This window comes from Pelobates fuscus, chromosome 3 (genome assembly GCF_036172605.1).
Source record: "Pelobates fuscus isolate aPelFus1 chromosome 3, aPelFus1.pri, whole genome shotgun sequence".
Classification (NCBI taxonomy): Eukaryota; Metazoa; Chordata; class Amphibia; order Anura; family Pelobatidae; genus Pelobates; species Pelobates fuscus.
In genome coordinates, this window is record NC_086319.1 from 258,814,149 (window position 1) to 258,834,009 (window position 19,861).

Sequence of the window (19,861 nt, forward strand, 5' to 3'; positions counted from 1 at the left end):
CCCCCCCCTATAGTGTCCCTTAAGTGTAGTCTGCACTTAAGAAATAGCTTGGTAGCTGTCTGTATGCTTTTTTAGATGACTGAAACTGCATTGATTATACATTTTACGTTTTGAGCATGGTGTCCCTCTAATAACCTCCTAAAACACTGCCCTATGACCCTCTCTTGATAAAAAATGCTGCAAATCTCATGCTTGCGCGGAGACAGCGGTACAAAAGGAGTATTGTCAGACACCGCCCCCTACATCATAGGGGGAGGGGGGAAAGAGTGCGTGTCACGTGACTACCGGGCACTGTAGTTCACGGATCGGCATGGAAACCATTTGTCCAAAGCGGCACTAGAGGTAAACAGAACTTCAACAACCAGGATCCCTTGCGTGGACCACAATCCACTTCCTGTCTGGTTGAACTGCAGCCCCTACGTGCAGTGTAAGTTTAGTGAATTATTGTCTTATTTATTTTTGCTATGCTGAACTGGTTTAATAACATAACTAGCCATTACAATATCAGTATAATAGTCTGCTGAGCCAGTTTTCTGGATGAGGTTCATGGGATTCGAATCCTCAATGTGTATAGTGCCAAGCTGCCCTCAATTCTTTGCTGGCATGCTATGCCACATGGCTATGTCACCTGCCCATACAGCCGGGCCCTGGGTCAGCTCACCGTGTGACTGAGTCTCAACCAGATCTTCTAAACTGAGCTGATATTTGACTAATATTGTTAAAAAGGGAAATTCCAATGACAAGAAGGACACATAAGAGACATGGTTAGAATTATTTACACTACAACTCTACACATATTCTAATAATATGTCTGGTCTATTGATTACCTAATCTCTAGTAAGTGATATTTTGACCTGTACATTTTTTAACATAAGCTTATTGAGCTACGCATATCAACATTTCGTTTTTTTTTTCTCAGAGGGGCACATTAACCCCTTAAGGACTGAGCCAAATATACACGTTGTGAACAAAACAAAACATAAACAAAACCTGGCATTAGCGCTATATGTCTGTCCAACCGTAATTCACCTCTTTCATATTAAATGCACCCACCCTTACTATATATCAATTTATTCAGGGGAAACAGGGCTTTCATTTAATATCAAATATTTAGCTATGAAACATAATTTAATATGAAAAAAATGGGAGAAAATAAGAAATGTTTTTTTTTAGTTCTACATGACATTTTAACTGTCAATGTCATAATACGGTTTGCTTTTACTGTAATAAAATACACATATTTGTATTCAGCTAAGTCTCACGTGTAAAACAGTACCCCCTATGTACAGGTTTTATGGTGTTTTGGGAAGTTACAGGGTCAAATATAGCACGTTACATTTAAAATTGAAATTCGCCACATTGGTTTACGTTGCCTTTGAGACTGTATAGTAGCCCAGGAATGAAATTTACACCCATAATGGCATACCATTTGCAAAAGTAGATAACCCAAGGTATTGCAAATGGGGTGTGTCCAGTCTTTTTTAGTAGCCATTTGGTCACAAACACTGGCCAAAGTTTGCGTTAGTATTTGTTTGTGTGTGAAAAATGCAAAAAACGCCAATTTTGGCCAGTGTTTGTGACTAAGTGGCTACTAAAAAAGACTGGACATACCCCATTTGCAATACCCTGGGTTGTCTACTATTGCAAATGGTATGCCATCATATCGGTAATTTTCATTCTTGGACTACCATAGGGTCTCAAAGGCAACGTAACCAATCTGGCGAATTTTAATGTGAAAAAATGAAACACAAGCCTTATATTTGACGCTGTAACTTTTGAAAACACCATAAAACCTGTACATGAGGGGTACTGTTGTACTCGGGAGTCTTCGCTGAACACAAATATTTGTGTTTCAAAACAGTAAAAAGTATCACAGCAATAATATCGTCCGTGTAAGTGCTGTTTGTGTGTGAAAAATGCAAAAACAGTCACTTTTACTGGCGATATCATCGTTGTAATTCATTTTACTGTTTTGAGACACTAATATTTGTGTTCAGCGAAGTCTCCCGAGTAAAACAGTACCCCCCATGTACAGGTTTTATGGTGTCTTGGAAAGTTATAGGGTTAAATATAGTGCTAGCAAATTAAATTCCCTATACTTTCGGCATGGGTTGTCATATTAATATCACAATACAGTTTGAACAAAAAAGCACACATCTATATATTTTTAATTTTATTTTTTAACGTATTTAATTTTTTTTTAATATATATAAATATATATATACACATAACAATAATTATATATATATATATATATATATATTTAATCAGTATCAGTCTACGTCTAATTTGATATATATATATATATATATATATATATATATATATATATATATATATATATATATATATTAATAGTAAAATACACCTAGACAGTGTATGTATGTGTGTGTGTGTATATATATATATATGTATATATATTTTTATTTTTTATTTTTTTTACACTGACTAACTTTATTTTATTTGATTTCAAGCCAGCAGGGGGACTAACTGTCATTACAGGCAGACCCCCTGCTGGCAATGCAGCAGCCAGCTAACCCGGCCATGTGATTGTGAGTTCCTCGCAAGGACCTCACTCTCACATGGCCGAGGAGGCAGGATCCGCCGCGAGGGACTCCTTGGGATCCCAGGTGAGTCTCCCCAACCGCGATCGCCGGCGACCGGGTAAGTAAGAAAAACCGGAGGGCGTATTATTACACCGTGCGGCGTTTAGAGCCGCTTAGAATAGGGCGTAATAGTACGCCCCCCGGTTTTAAGGGGTTAGTCAAGCACAGCTCAGTGTTATGGTTACTCTGTTACATATTTTAGAGTGTGATTCCGCTTTCTGTACCAAGAGACTGCCTTCTCTTCAGCCACACTGTTAGTGTGGAGTTTACCCATACACTTTATTATCTTCTCCAACCAGTACTGTTGATGATAGAGTGATAGGGGTTGGTTTGCCCAGTGGCTCTTTAGAGGGTTTTAAAATTCTTATAGGGTTACTCCAACCTCCATGGTGTTAGGAATCTGTATGTGCAGAATTTCTGCTTGAAACGTTGCACATATAGAAAAATTTACATCACCACCACACGTGACTTCGGCAACCCAAAACTCTGTTCCTGTGTTCCATAAAATTTCCGTACCCTCGTCACTTCAGGTGAGGGAAATCAGCTGGATCCTGTGCTGCACATGCATGCTAGCACTCCTGCTACTCCTCCACATCAAGTTCCTGGAAGGTAAGTAAAGCTAGTTTTACACTTTCATTATAGTTAGTGCTTTTACTAAGATTAGGACATGGGACATTCAGGGTTAATGTTGGGGTTCAAATTAGGGTTAGGTTTAGGGAGTTGTTTTTATTTAGTAATATTTCACATTAGGGAAATATCTATAAATTGTGATTTTTGACACTTTATTGTAACCTTACCCCAAGGGTAAGGGTTAGAATAAGATGTGAGGGAGATTAAAATAACTTGCCTAACCCTAATTTGAACCCTCACTTAACCCTAAATGTCCTGTGTGCCTAAGCTTAGTGAATGCACAAACTATAATGAAAGTGTAAAACTAGCTTTACTTACCTTCCAGGACCTTGCTGAGGAGGAGTAGCAGGAGTGCTAGCACGCATGTGCAGCACAGGAACCAGCTGATTTCCTTCACCGGAAGTGACGAGAGTAGGGTATTTTCACGGTGTAGGGGATTTTGATTTTGATTTTGGAACACCGGGCTGCCTAATGTAAATACTGTGCAAAAATTATGTTCTCAGCTTCTATCCTTACAGGCAGCACTGTGTGTCAGAGCAAAGGTGCATAATTCATTGTTGCACTATGGAATATTGTAATTTGTGTAGTGCATACATGAACTGGTTGTTTGGCAGAGGTGGTATTGTCAGTTCCTAAAAGGGTTAATTTAAATTCTATGGGAGGGCAGAAGGGTTACAGCCTAAATTCCTCTTTGGAGCTTGGACCTGTAAGTTGTGAGAAGTCACACATAAGTGGCCTTTACTGTGTTAACCTCTACCACTTCAACTGGAAGGCTATTCCATGCATCCACTACCCTCTCAGTAAAGTAATACATCCTGATATTATTTTTAAACCTTTGCCCCTCTAATTTAAGACACTGTCCTCTTGTTGTGGCAGTTTTTCTTCTTTTAAATATAGTCTCCTCCTTTACTGCATTGATTCCCTTTATGTATTTAAATGTTTCTATCATATCCCCCCGTCTCGTCATTCCTCCAAGCTATACATGTTAAGCTCCTTTAACCTTTCCTTGTAAGTTTTATCCTGCAATCCATGAACCAGTTTAGTAGCCCTTCTCTGAACTCTCTCTAAAGTATCAATATCCTTCTGGAGATACGGTCTCCAGTCCTGCGTACAACACTCCAAGTGAGGCCTCACCAGTGTTCTGTACAATGTCATGAGCCCTTCCCTTTTTCTACTGCTAATACCTCTCCCTATACAACCAAGCATTCTGCTAGCATTTCCTGCCGCTCTATTACATTACAAAATGGCTTCCACCAAATCACCCGTGGAATAAAAGGTTAAACTTAACTTTGGATACTTGCTTCCCTTCAGTTACCTCCCAAAATGGTAACTATATAAAAAGTATAATATGGTACATATGGAATAGGGATCCAGCTTGTATCACTAAAACATAAATAAAAAATACAACATAGCGTAATACTGTTGTGGTCTTATTAATTGCCAAATGGTTCAAGGTTACACTCACAGATTTGTTGTATATAGTAAGCCTTCAGGTTGCCACCCCTATAGGTAGGGGGGTAAGTCCTGTTCGTTTGTAGTAACGCCAATCTGGAGACCAAGAAGTTCACACTCTCCCAATGGTTGAAAGTAGAAAACAATGGATTAATTGGCATATAGTAAAATTAAATTAAAATATAGTTCTACGCGTTTCGTTCCCCTTAGGAAACTGTCACGGTAATATACCCCAACATGCAGGTATAGTTCAGATAGTCAAGAGACAAGAAACCAGGGTTCGTCTTACCGGACCTTAGAATGGCCGGACTGGACGAGTATAAGAAAGACAGAGTCTAGAACAAGCCGAGGTCAAGGGAACTGAGAGACAGCGTAACGTAGAACAAGCCGAGGACTGGTACACAGAGAACAAAACAGCGGATAAGCAAGCAAGGATAAAGAGAGAGCGGAGTCAGGAACAAAGCCAAGGTCAAGCACCAAAAAACCAACTGAACGATACAAGCACTAAAGGGAACTGGACAGAAACCACGATAGGGCAAGGAGCAAAGGAAACAGGTGAGTATAAATACCCTAATGTTCACTTTGATTGGCCCCTGTCATATCCACGCCCCCAAAACGTGAGTGTATGGGGAACGTGGCATGACAGGGGCCAATGGGAGACTGATTCTAATTTAGTCTCCCACTGTCCCTTTAAGAGCGCGCCCGAGACGCGCTGCTCGTGCAGGAGCAGGACCGCGCGCGGCGAGAAGAGAGGACCCCGGCCGGCCCCTGGAGAGGGTAAGTACCGCTACAGTACCCCCCCCCCTGAAGACACGCCCACCGGGCGGGGAGGAGCAGGCCTGGCAGGAAAACGAGCGTGGAAAGAAGGCACAAGGCGAGGAGCGTGAACAGCGCCAGCGGAAATCCAACTGCGTTCCTCAGACCCATAGCCCTTCCAATGTACCAGATATTGGAGGCGACCCCGAAGAAAACGAGAGTCAATTATAGCCGCCACTTCAAATTCCTCATGGCCCTCCACAGAAACCGGAGGAGGAGCAGGGACATGCCGAGTATAACGGTTGCACAGGAGGGGTTTTAACAAGGAGGTATGAAACACGTTAGGAATGCGTAGATTCCTAGGAAGATCCAATGCATACGAGACAGGATTAACCACATGCAAGATACGAAAAGGACCAATAAAACGAGGGGCCAACTTCATAGAAGGCACACGAAGACGAATATTGCGAGTAGAAAGCCAAACCCGGTCTCCCACAGCATAGGATGGAGCCGCCCTGCGATGCTTGTCTGCCTGAACCTTCTGGCGAGCAGCGGAAGCCACCAAAGAACACTGAACCTGCTCCCAAGTATTACGTAGACTAGCCAAATGTTCATCCAGAGCTGGCATGCCCTGCAAGGAGAACGCAGCTGGAAGAACCACGGGATGCCGGCCATAAACAACGTAAAAAGGGCTGTTACCGGAGGATTCATGAGCAGCATTATTACGAGCAAACTCAGCCCAAGGAAGAAGGTCAGCCCAATTGTTCTGATGGTGGGACACGAAACAACGAAGATACTGCTCTAGAGATTGGTTGGCACGTTCAGCAGCTCCATTAGACTGGGGGTGGTAAGCGGAAGAAAACGAGAGGGAGATACCCATCTCTGTACAAAAACGTTTTCCAGAATCTGGAGATAAACTGGCTACCCCTATCGGACACGATCGAAGTGGGAATACCATGCAACCGAAACACCTCCCTGGCAAAGATAGAGGCAAGTTCCTTGGATGATGGCAATTTGACAAGCGACACAAAATGAGCCATCTTAGAAAAACGATCCACAATCATCAGGATGACAGTTTTACCATTAGAGGGAGGTAATTCAACAATAAAATCCATGGATATATTGGACCACGGCCTCTCGGGTATGGGCAACGGATGCAACAACCCACAAGGAACTCTGTGGGAGGACTTCATACTGGCACAAGTACTACAGGCATTAACGTAATCGGTGACGTCCTTGCGCAAGGAAGCCCACCAGAAATATCTAGAAACTGCTGAGAATGTCTTAGAAATACCAGGGTGTCCAGCAGTTCTAGTGTCATGATATAATGACAAGATGTCTCGTCTCTCCGGTATATCAACGAATAGCTTATCAGCAGGCCTCTCCCCAGGAGCCAAGTTTTGTTTAGCCTGAATAGCTTGTAAGAGGGAAGACGAAATAGAAAGAACAGTAGTAGCTATTATTCTGTCAGGCGGAATGACAGGGGTAACATCGATCTCGAGTTTGTCAGTAGTCTCGAATTGTCTGGACAGAGCGTCAGCTTTAGTATTACGATCACCTGGTCTGTATGTGATTATGTAATTAAAACGAGACAAAAACAGAGACCACCTGGCCTGCCTAGAAGACAATCTTTTTGCTTCACTGAGATAGGAGAGGTTTTTGTGATCTGTTAAAATGAGGATGGGATCCCTAGTACCCTCTAGCAGATGTCTCCATTCCTTGAGCGCCAAAATGATAGCAAGGAGTTCACGATTGCCTACATCATAATTCTTCTCTGCTTTGGAATCAACCAGGGCTAGTATATTCCCTACTATGCAGTTACTACCAAGGTGCAGGGAAACAGGGAGAAGTAATTTATTAAGAGGCAAATGTGAGGACTGTGATGTCACACCCAAGGCCAGTCCTCTATACGGTCTTAGGTGCGATAGTTTCCCGGACGCACGGGACATTCTTGTCTCATATGACCCCTCCTACCACAATAAAGACAAAGTCCCTCCTTTCTCCTATAAAGCTTTTCAGCGTCAGTAAGTTTGGCAACGCCTAACTGCATAGGTTCCTCCTCTGACCCTTTAGATCCCTCGGGAGTCTCAGCTCTAGGTGAGTTAACGGGAACAAAACGTCTATTTCTGGACCTGGTATATAACCTGTCACGGATCCTGTTATCTATATCGATAAGATAGTCAATCAGGTCCTCCAGGGGTACAGGGAGGTCCTTAGCTGCTACCTCATCCAACATAGTTTCAGACAGACCTTCCATAAACGCAGTAGTAAGCCCATTATTAGTCCAATCTACCTGTGAGGCAAGGGTACGGAACTGAATAGCATAATCGGCTACAGATTTAGATCCTTGCTTTATTCTCATTAATGCCCTGGCGGCATTTTTTGACCTTTTAGTCGTGTCAAATGTTCTACGAAACGCTGTGAGGAAGCTATTGAAGTCGTGTACCATAGGCCCATTAGCCTCCCAAATAGGATTTGCCCATTCTAGTGCCTTATCCGTAAGCTGGTGCATAAGAAAACCCACCTTAGATCTATCAGTGGGAAATGAACGTGGGTACATTTCAAAGTGGAATTCCACTTGATTAAGGAATCCCCTACATGTCTTAGCGTCCCCTCCATACCTAGGTGGCGGGGTTAGATGTGCTGAAGCATTAGGCATATTAGCTGTGTCTGGTATAGGGCTTACAGGAGGCGCAGGTACAGGTACCGGAGCTGATCTGGATAACAGTGTCTGGATGGCTTGAGCCATTTGATCCATACGGTGATCCTGTTCTGCGAATCTAGCCTCATGAGTGGCCATCTGTTGTCCTAAACCTGCGGGGTCCATGGCCCTATCGTAATGTCACGGTAATATACCCCAACACGCAGGAATAGTTCAGATAGTCAAGAGACAAGAAACCAGGGTTCGTCTTACCGGACCTTAGAATGGCCAGACTGGACGAGTATAAGAAAGACAGAGTCTAGAACAAGCCGAGGTCAAGGGAACTGAGAGACAGCGTAACGTAGAACAAGCCGAGGACTGGTACACAGAGAACAAAACAGCGGATAAGCAAGCAAGGATAAAGAGAGAGCGGAGTCAGGAACAAAGCCAAGGTCAAGCACCAAAAAACCAACTGAACGATACAAGCACTAAAGGGAACTGGACAGAAACCACGATAGGGCAAGGAGCAAAGGAAACAGGTGAGTATAAATACCCTAATGTTCACTTTGATTGGCCCCTGTCATATCCACGCCCCCAAAACGTGAGTGTATGGGGAACGTGGCATGACAGGGGCCAATGGGAGACTGATTCTAATTTAGTCTCCCACTGTCCCTTTAAGAGCTCGCCCGAGACGCGCGGCGCGCTCTTAGTGTCGGGCGGGACACGTGACCGCTTCTCGCGGTCACTGCCCGCCTGACTGATCTTATCGTTGGCTGAGCCGCGCGCGGCTCGTGCAGGAGCAGGACCGCGCGCGGCGAGAAGAGAGGACCCCGGCCGGCCCCTGGAGAGGGTAAGTACCGCTACAGAAACTTCCTCAGGAACCAAAATTTAAAAAACATACAGTTTATACACTCCAAATACTAACAAGTGTATCCATAAGCCTATTGCTTCCCTCCCTTCCCTTCCCTTAAATACAATAAGTGCTGGAAGTCCATTGGTGGTGTGATGGGCGTACTCTCCTTTTCCTCTTCTATTGGACATCTCATCCGTTGGTAAATTACCTCCATCTGTTGTTTCAGCTGTTCTGATTTTCATTCAGTTTTTTCCCGCCATTTTAGGTGTCCATTTTCGATGACACACTTCCTGTATGGGTCAGTGTCTTCTTTTTATGATGCACTTCCTTTTTTTTTTTCCTTCTTCCTTTTCCCTTTTTTTTTTTTTTTTATTTTAAAAATGGCCATGCATTCCGTTTTGTTCCACTTAGAACTTGTTATGTTGCCATCTGGTGGTCGCCAGAAAGTAATACACTTTGTGCATATTTATCAATGATTTCATTATATGCAAAAAAAAAGAAAAAAAAAACCAAAAAAGAAAAAAAGAGTTGAATTAACAATTAAAAATATAGACTTTATTCCCATTCTATTCACCAACAAACAATGGTCCAATTTGGTTATTATAAAACTAATTCAATCTATATAGTGATGTTCATTTTATACTTCCCGTTACAGCACCTGAGGTTCCTAGTAGGTCTCCCATACAAGTACTAGCCAGGCCCAAGTCTAGATGGCTTCTAAGATCTGACAAGATCAGGCACTTTCAGACTGATATTGCCATAGATTTTTATTTCTTATTTTAATGTTGTTTATCAGTATATGCTTTTGTGGACCTTTGTGTATTGGTGTATATTTGGGCTTCACATCACATATATTTCACCCTAAATAATAGAGCCAAATTTATTTTGTTCCAGTTATTTAGAAGAGGAAATAAAACGAAAGGAATTATTTTTATATATACATATATTTATTTTTTTTCCCTAAATTGTTCTTTGATGAATTTTTCAAAAATTGCTACATAATTCTTTTAATATATCATTTATTTATAAGAAAAGGTTATTAAGAATCTCATTATTTTGGTTTATTTGATTTCACTCCTTTTACTCACATACCTCTCCCTATACAACCAAGCATTCTGCTAGCATTTCCTGCTGCTCTATTACATTGTCTGCCTACCTTTAAGTCATCAGAAATAATCACCCCTAAATCCCTTTCCCCAGATCTTGAGGTTAGGACTCTATCAAATATTCTGTACTCTGCCTTTGGGTTTTTACGTCCAAGATGCATTATCTTGCACTTATCCACATTAAATGTCAGTTGCCACAACTCTGACCATTTTTCTAGTTTACCAAAATAATTTGCCATTTGGCTTATCCCTCCTGGAACATCAACCCTGTTACATATCTTAGGATCATCAGCAAAAAGACATACCTTACCATCAAGACCTTCTTCAATATAACTAATAAAAATATTAAAGAGAATGGGTTCAAGTACAGATCCCTGAGGTACCCCACTGGTGACGAGTCCGTGCTTCGAATATACTCCATTGACTACAACCATCTGTTGCCTGTCACTCAGCCACTGCCTTACTCATTCAACAATATTGAAATTCAAACTTAAAGGGACTCTCCAGTGCCAGGAAAACAAACAGTTTTCCTGGCGCAGCATGTCCCCTCTCCCTCCTACCCCTCATCCCATGTTGCTGAAGGGGTTAAAAACCCCTTCAGTGACTTACCTGTATCCAGCGCCGATGTCCCTTGAGTTAAATATTTCAGTTTATTGATAAGCCTTCTATGTGCAACAGTGTCAAAAGCGTTACTGAAATCTAGGTAAGCAATGTCTACTGCACCACCCCGATCTAATATTTTAGTTACCCAATCAAAAAAATCAATAAGATTAGTTTGGCATGATCTCCATGAAGTAAACCCATGTTGTCTCTGATCTTGAAATCCATGTGTTTTTAAATGTTTAACAATCCTATCCTATAACATGCTTTCCATTACTTTCCCCACTACTGAAGTAAGACTTACTGGCCTATAGTTGCACGACTCCTCCCTACTGCCTTTCTTGTGAATGGGCACAACATTTGCTAACTTCCAATCTTCTGGGACTAATCCTGTTAACAGTGATTGGTTAAATAAATCTGTTAATGGTTTTGCTAGTACACCACTAAGCTCTTTTAATAACTTTGGGTGTATTCCATCAGGCCCCATTGACTTATTTGTCTTTACTTTTGACATTTGAACTAGAACCTCTTCCTCTGTAAACTCACATGTAACAAATGACTCATTTGTCCTTTTTCCTAGCTGAGGCCACTTTCCTTCATTTTCATCTGTAAATACTGAACAAAAATATTTATTGAGGCAGTCAGCTAGACCTTTATCCTCTTCTACATACCTTCCTTCCTTTTGTTTTTAATCTAACTAATCCTTGTTTTACTTTCCTTTTCTTATTTATGTATCTAAAAAATGTCTTGTCCCCTTTTTTTACTGACTGTGCTATTTTCTCTTCTGTGTGGGATTTGGAAGCTCTTATAACTTGCTTAGCCTCTTTCTGCCTAATCTTATAGATCATTCTGTCTTTCTCACTCAGTTTTTTTTTATAATTACTAAATGCTAACTTTTTGTTTTTTACTATTTTGGCCACATCTGCGGAGTACCACAGTGGTTTCTTGAATTTTTTGCTTTTACTGACAAGCCTAATGCAATTTTCTGTTGCCTTCAACAGTGCAACTTTTAAAAAATCCCATTTCTCTTGGACTCCATTTAAATTGCTTCAGTCTGATAATGACTCATTTACACATATTCTAATTTTAGAAAAGTCTGGTTTTTTTTTTTAAGTCTAAAACTTTTGTTTTTGTGTGGTGTGACTCAGTCACTGTTCTTATATTAAACCACACTGACTGATGATCACTGGATCCTAAACTTTCACCTACAGTAATATCTGATACCAAATCTTTATTTGGTAACAATAAATCTAGTATGGCCTCTTTATGAGTTGGCTCCTCAACGACTTGTTTTAGAGACAATCCCAGTATGGAGTTTAGAATATGTGTGCTCCTGGCACAAGTAGCTATTTTTGTTTTCCAATTCACATCAGGAAGATTAAAGTCACCCATGATGATAACTTCCCCCTTCATTGTCATTTTAGCTATTTCTTCAACTAGTAGATTATCTAACTCTTCAATTTGTCCTGGGGGCCTATAAATCACACCTACACGAGTTACTGTGTGATTACCAAATTCTAACGTAACCCAAACGGACTCTATGTTCGCCTCACTAACCTTTATTAGGCTAGATTTTATGCTATCCTTTACATACAGGGCCACCCCTCCCCCTTTCTTGCCTTCCCTGTCTTTTCTATATAAAGAGTACCCTGGTATTGCTATGTCCCAGTCATTTTTCTCATTATACCATGTCTCAGTAACAGCGACTAAATCTACACTATCAGTTGCCATTATTGCCACAAGTTCATGGATCTTATTCCCTAAACTGCGAGCATTTGTAGACATGACTCTAAGCTTATCATTTTTTAACACACTTGCTACAGGCACCTTCTGTCCTTGTTTTGAGGGACAATTGGATTGATGTTTTATCACCCTTTTGCCCCCCCCTCCTAGTTTAAAAACATCCTAGCAAAACCTCTGAACTGCTCACTGAGAACATTTCTCCGAGTGCCCACTTTGCCACAGATCACTCTGCTTGAAGGATGGAACGGAGGGGGGATCAGGACAGAGGCCAAAGACCCTCTGGGAGCCAAAGCTACCATGTTGCAGGCAGCCTACCAAGGCTTACCTTTACCAGACTATGGACTGCCATAACTAAACGAGAGGGACGGGGGGAGCCTGTGTACTGTGTACTGTCTGCATTCCCCTTGTGTTCTCCTTAATTTTACTTAACCCCTTCAGGACGGGTGACGGACGAGGTCCGTCATCCAGGGAATACCCTTAATGACGGGGTCCGTCACGCGATAAAATTAACCCCAGATCGCCGCAATCGCGGCGATCGCGGGGTTAATGGTGCTCCGGTCTGCCTCTGTATTAGAGGCAGACCGGGAGCACCGGATCGGGCTGTCCCAGCACATGTGCCCGCTCTGACAGCATGTCAGAGCGAGCACATGTGCTCTGTATACTCACCTCCGCCTCCCTGCACTTCCGGGTTCAGTGTGAAGTGCAGGGAGACGGATCCTGCCCCCTGATGTAAAAAAAAAAAAGTAAAATTAAAATCCCACCCCCCTTTACCCATTTTAATAAAAAATTAACCCCTTCCCTAACAATTGATCACTGACTACAGTGATCAATTGGCAGGGATTACATTTTAATATGATCTGATTTTTTTTTTTTTTTTTAACCCCTGAGGGTTAATTCATTTTTTTTTTAACCCTCAGGGGTTAAATTTATTTTATTAATTAATTTAAATATTTTAAAATTATAAATTTAGCTAGCTGGGGAGGGTGGAAGTTAGTGGGGAATTGGGGGATTTAGTGTTAGGCTAACTAGGGGTTAACGTTAAAAAAAGTTTTAAAATAAGCTTTAAAAAGTTAAAAAATTAAGTTAAAAAAAGGTTTTAATAACGTTTAAGTAATTTTTTTTTAAAAATAAACCCTTTACCCAGTCCAAATAAAAATTAACCCCTTCCCTGCCAGTCTATCACTGCCTACAGTGATCAAAATACAGATAACAGTATTATACTGTGATCTAATTTTTTTTAACCCCTGACGATTAACTTTTATTTATTTTTTAACCCTCAGGGGTTAAATGTATTTAATTAACTAATTTAAATATTGTATAATTAAATATTTTGCTGGCTGGGGTGGGTGGGAGTTATGGGAAAATGGGGAATTTACTGTTAGTGCTGCTTACTGCTAGTTAGGGGTTAACGGTAAAAGAAAAAGCTTAGAAAAATGTTAAATCTGTAAAAAAAAGTTTTACGAAAGTTTAGGAAACTTTAAAAAAAATTAATAAGCAAAACAAAAGTTGAAAAAATAGTTTTAAAAAGTAAAAGAAGTTTTAAAAAGTTAAAAAATACATTTAATAACGCTCATTACCACTACACCTGGTACAAGCTAGCGGAAAAAAGATCCCACGCTAAGGTTCAAAATATGCCTTTTGAAATACCCTGGGATGTCTTCTTTAAGAAATGGTATGGCTTTATGGGGTATTTGGATTATATAGCCTGGTAAAATACTCTAAAATAGGACATGGGCACAGCGTAAAAATTTAAAGTTTGAAAAAAAATGGAATGGCTGTGTCCCAAATGTGCCCCTCCGATGTCCACATATACCTGGCAAAGGTACATACGGGGGTATTTTTGTACTCAGCCGACATAGCTGAGCAACATATAAAGTATTATAGAGTGGTGGTACACATAAGGTTTGCAAAATATACTGTGCAAACTCACTTTGTGTGTCAAAAAGGCAGAAAAAAACGCTTATTACCACTACACCTGGTACAAGCTAGCGGAAAAAAGATCCCACGCTAAGGTTCAAAATATGCCTTTTGAAATAACCTGGGATGTCTTCTTTAATAAATGGTATGCCTTTGTGGGGTAGTTTGAATTATATAGCCTGGTAAAATACTCTAAAATGGTACATGGGCACAGTGTAAAAATTTAAAGTTTGAAAAAAACTGGAATGACTGTCCCAAATGTGCCCCTCTGATGTCCACATATACCTGGCAAAGGTACATACGGGGGTATTTTTGTACTCAGCTGACATAGCTGAGCAACATATGAAGTATTATACAGTCGTAGCACACATAAGGTTTGCAAAATATACTGTGCAAACTCACTTTGTGTGTCAAAAAGGCAGAAAAAACGCTTATTACCACTACACCTGGTACATGCTAGCGGAAAAATGATCCCGCGCTAAGGTTCAAAATATGCCTTTTGAAATACCCTGGGATGTCTTCTTTAATAAATGGTAGGCCTTTGTGGGGTAGTTTGAATTTAAAACCTGCGAAGATGCTTGGAAATTGCACATAGGCCCAGCGTCAAAATTCAAAGTTATGTAAAAACTGATATGGCTTGGTCTCCAATATGGCACTGTAGCTTCACAAAATAGTGCCAAAGACATTCATTGGGGATGTCTTTTTACTCAGAAGACTTAGCTGAGCATAATTTGGAGGTTTTGAACTTAGTGGCACATATGAAATATACAAAATGCCCAGCAAAAATGCAATCCGTATGTAAAAAAAATGCCCCAAATTATTTTTTACCACATACTTTGGCATGTAATGGTAAAAAAATGGGGGCATGTTAAGGCACAATATGCACCTTATGAGATACCATGGAGTGTCTACTTTTACAAATGGTAGGCCTTTGTGGTTTTTTTTTGAACAGTCAAACTGTTATAATACCCCAAATGGAAGCATAGGCTCATTAAATCCGTCTCTCAAAATTCTACTGTGAATACTGAAAAGGACAGGTCTCCTTTATGGCACTGTAGCTTCACAAAATAGTGCCAAAGACATACAATGGGGGTACCGTTGTACTCAGCAGAAGTAACTGAACACATAATAAAACTTTGTAGAGGAATAGCACACACGAACTTTACAAAATACACATAAGAAGTTCTTTGTTATAAGTTTGTGTGCGAAAACCCCCCAAAAACACAATTTTACTCCAATATTTAGCAGAGGTTGGCGGTAAAATGGCTACGTAGAAAGTGTCAAAACAGCCTTAGGTAAATAGCCTGTGGTGTCTACTTTATATAAATATATACTTTTGTGTGGCCATTTTGTTTTCTTTTATGGCTATTAAGCTTACAAGACAAACATACCAAATTCTAAAATCGCTCCACATTAAAAGTTTATTTTACTCCTTGTGCTTTGTGACCTGTAACTACCAAAAAAACCTTAAAATCCCAGACACATTATATATTCTGTAAATCAGAACAACTAAATGAATTTATTTTTAATTACTTTCCTTAACCTGCACTAATTGTGCACACATTATTATTGCAAAAACTGTAAAAAAAACAATATTTCTATGTTTTTTTTCATTTTTCTGTATTTTTTAATAATAAATAAGCATTTATGTAAATATATGTTACATCAAATTAAAGCCCTTTCTGTCCTTTAAAAAACGGTATATAATATGCGTCGGTGCAATAAATTAGTAAAATGCAAATTGCAGTTGAACGCAAACAGCAAAAAATGCTTGTGTCATTAAGTGAAAGACAAGCTTCTGAAGCTGTGTCCTTAAGGGGTTAAATTGTTTCTTATGTTTCTTATCTCCCTTTATTATTTTAATTCAGGGTGTTCTGATATGCCCGGCTGCGCGTGCAAGGCACAAGGCCCCTTGAGACACAGGGAAAATATTCCACTGGCGCTTAACAGGGGACCTCACGTAGGCCCTTTTTCCTAACCCATGTTTCCCCTTCCTAGAAGACTGAAACTACATTTTTTTTTTCTTTTTTTGCTGTTTTTTTGCACAATACGCCTAACCTAGCTCTATGCCAAATAGGCTCCGCTATATACTACCCACCTTCCAACTTACACTACCAAGGCTTTAACTCGTACCATTAAAGTGTGAAGGAATACACAGCCACACTATCACTTTACTAGTTTAGGCACGCATGGCTAACATCACTTACATTCAGCCTTATTATCATCAGGGCATTTATATAGTTAGGCTACGGCTCAGGAAGATTGCTTATACTACCCCCCCTTTTTTTTTTTTTCAATACCTGCAGAAACTAGACAGACAGAGTAGCGCTTACTTACATCGCTTTCTCACCGTAATCACCACCTTGGACACGCATACATGCATCTCCTATGTGAATACCATGTAGACTGTTATCTATACCTTACATTTAACCAGTTTTGACATACCAACTATAAGTAATTATTACTGTCCATTTCTTGTTGTCTATCAGTATACATTAATAATAGGATTTTAGGAACTATGACATTATAATTGAACATTTACTGTAAGCATACATTTTGTTTTACTTTAGGCACCAACTTATGCCATGCTACACGTTATCTGCTACTCAAATCTAGTCCATATGTTAAAAAATGTTTATAGCTTGTACCAAACGATAACAAAAAGAAAAATGTGCCACCTTGCGAATCTTGATGGATAAAATATGCGTGCTGTTGTGGCACATTACGAATGCTTGTTATTTTCATGCACAGAAAAATAAAGAATTACAAAAAAAAAAAAAGGCAGTGTTTACATTGCCCCTAGGGGCACCTCCATGTTGCCATTCCTCAGATGGCCACTGGAGGTGCTTCCTGGCTCAGATCTGCTGTTCAGAATCTCCACGCACTGCATGGCGACGCTGAATTTTCCTCATTGATTCAGTGCATCTCTATGAGGAGGTGCTGAATGGCCAAAATGGTATTTGGCCCCCGCCCCCCTGCTGATTTTAGCCAATTTAATGCTTTAGCCATGGGAAAGCATTGGATTGGTAAAAATCGGCAATTATGATGTCTCCAAGCAGACGGGGCCAGAGCTGGCGGACACATGCAGCGTTGGAAATAAGGTGAGTTTTATTAAATTTGAAGGGGGCTAAGAGGGGCAAGCCACCTAAATACCTGTTTGTTTTCCTGACCCTATAGTGTTCCTTTAATAAAGGAATATTTATTATGAGCAAAAATAGTCACAAAAATATAGATGACAATCAAATTAGTTACACCAACAACAGATAAAAAACAAATGGGATAAAATAACAGAAGTCCTAATCACTTACTGCCCAGGTGGTCTCTGGCAAGGAAGGTGGTTACTCACTCAAAATTAGATTTTGGCCCCAAACAAGTGCAATACATACTTCAGTATCATTAGATATATACCCTGTGGATTACCAATCCTCACCTAGAAGTGGAGATAAGGCTTTAAAAAATCCAAAAGTAGATAAGGCGTACCTATAGTAACTATAAGTGACCACCCCATTGTGTTCCAGACCAACATCATTCCAAATGGAAACATTTGGTTGTATCTCCTCTTATGTACTTGCCACGTGAATAATAATTGCATCTATGAATTTGTAACCATTTTTCCTTTGCATAGATATGTCCTTACTTGTGACCCAATATAGTGGACATCACAATCCCTTCCCCTATGGTTGGGTTACATACGCAAATCCTGCTTAGGCTTGATTAGAAGATTGTGCTTGTCCCATTCTAAATAAAATAGAAATAAGGTTTAATTATTCATCTGTGGGTAAGTATTAATGTTTCTTTTGGATATGATACTGGAACACAAGCCTACTGGCCATTAACATATCAAAGGACCCGTATCTAAGAGGGAATCTAGACATATGTCAAATTAGAGAGTTGGTTTTAAAATTAAACCAGACTTCCAGGCCACTTATGTGTGACTTCTCACACCTTACAGAGTAGCTCTGTTGGGGTCTCAGCTTCAAAGAGGAATTTGGGCTGTAAACCTTCTGCCCTCCCATACAATCAAATTAATACCCTTTTGGAATCGACAATATCGCCTCTACAAAGCAGTCAGTTTATCTATGCACTACACAAATTACAATAAATCAAAATATTCCATAGTGCAACAATGAATTATGCACCCTTGCCGTGACACTGAGCATGCCTGTAAGGGAAAGCCTAGATCTCCTCTCCTTACCTGCCACACTCTCTCTTTTCTTTTTTTTTTTACGTGGCTTTTTTATTTATAAAAAGTTACAAGTTACATTTTAAAATAAAATAAAGGTATCGTAAAAAAGGTTTGGAGTAACAGTTAACTCTTTTACATACTTTACTTTAAGGTTTTTTATTTTTTGTAATATTTTATTAATGATGCTGATTAGGTTTGTTTTCTTTCACAGGTAATAGTTACCCAGTAATAAATGTAAAAGCTTTTGCTGTGATATGGCTAGCCCAAAAACAGCTGAAAATGGAAAGACCGAAAGTGCAAAAAAAAACCACAGTGATCGTGGTAAAATGACAAAAAAAAAATCATCTAAGGTAGACCGTAATAAAATGGCGGCCACTCAGAGGCCTGCATGTATGGAAGCTGAGATTGGTTTTCCTAAATTCCCAAAGTATCGCAAAGCAAATAAACGGTATAAATGCCCAGATTGTGGGAAATGGTTTTCTCATGGCTCACACTTTGAACAGCACCAGAAAGCCCATTCAGGAAAGACTTTGTATACATGCTACGAATGTGGAAAACAATTTTCCCGGAAGAGTCAACTTGACCGGCACCAGAAAACACACACCAGACAGTTTAACGCTACAGTGAAGTCAAAATCATTGAAGAGGAGTGAACTAAACCTGGAATGACCTGACTGAACTCAGGATTGTTGTAATTAAATTTTTGATTCAATTAAAGTATTTTTTTTCGTAATACTCTGGTTAATTCTATGAGCTTAATTTGGTGTAATATAAATGAGCATGCTCTTAGTCATCAACACAATTGTTGCTGATAAATCTCTCTGGAGATGTTACAGGTCTAAAGAAGTGCCATTCGTGGAAAGGTGGATTATGAATGCTTGAAAATTTAAGCACAATGCAACGTCACTGACATCCTACGGCGCATGGCAACAGTGGACGCACATTATCCTGTGGATGCCTGGCAATGAGCATTGCATAGACACTAGCTTGGGGTAAGTCTGCAGTTTCTTCCCACTAAACTCCCATCAGTAGGAAGGACAGTAGACCTCCAGCTAGTAAAAGTTACAGCACAGAATTTGCATTTCCATGTGTGGCTGGGGAAAATAACAGGTTCTCCACCTGCTGGCTAACAAAAGCTATTGCGAATATTTGGTAGCAAGTATTTTACTGGGAATAGGCTGCTGTTGCCATTTAAAAGACACGTGCATCTCCTGTCAGCAGTAGTTAAAGAAGCACTATAGTAGTTAAAGAACCTATAGTGTTAAAGGGATTCTCTAGTGCCAGGAAAACAAACCCGTTTTCCTGGCACTGCAGAATCCTGCAGTGCCCTTCTCCCTCCCACACCCATTCCCATGTTGCTGAAGGGGTTAAA

At 40.1% G+C, this 19,861-nt stretch overlaps 1 long non-coding RNA gene across 1 annotated transcript; it reads left to right on the forward strand.

Annotated features, from left to right (window-relative positions):
* Window positions 1–347: 347 nt before the first annotated feature.
* On the forward strand, window positions 348–19,222 carry LOC134601073 (uncharacterized). The gene is made up of 2 exons (XR_010090399.1): window positions 348–427; window positions 18,702–19,222. It is a non-coding gene; the product is annotated as an uncharacterized LOC134601073 (long non-coding RNA).
* The last annotated feature ends 639 nt before the right edge of the window (window positions 19,223–19,861 follow it).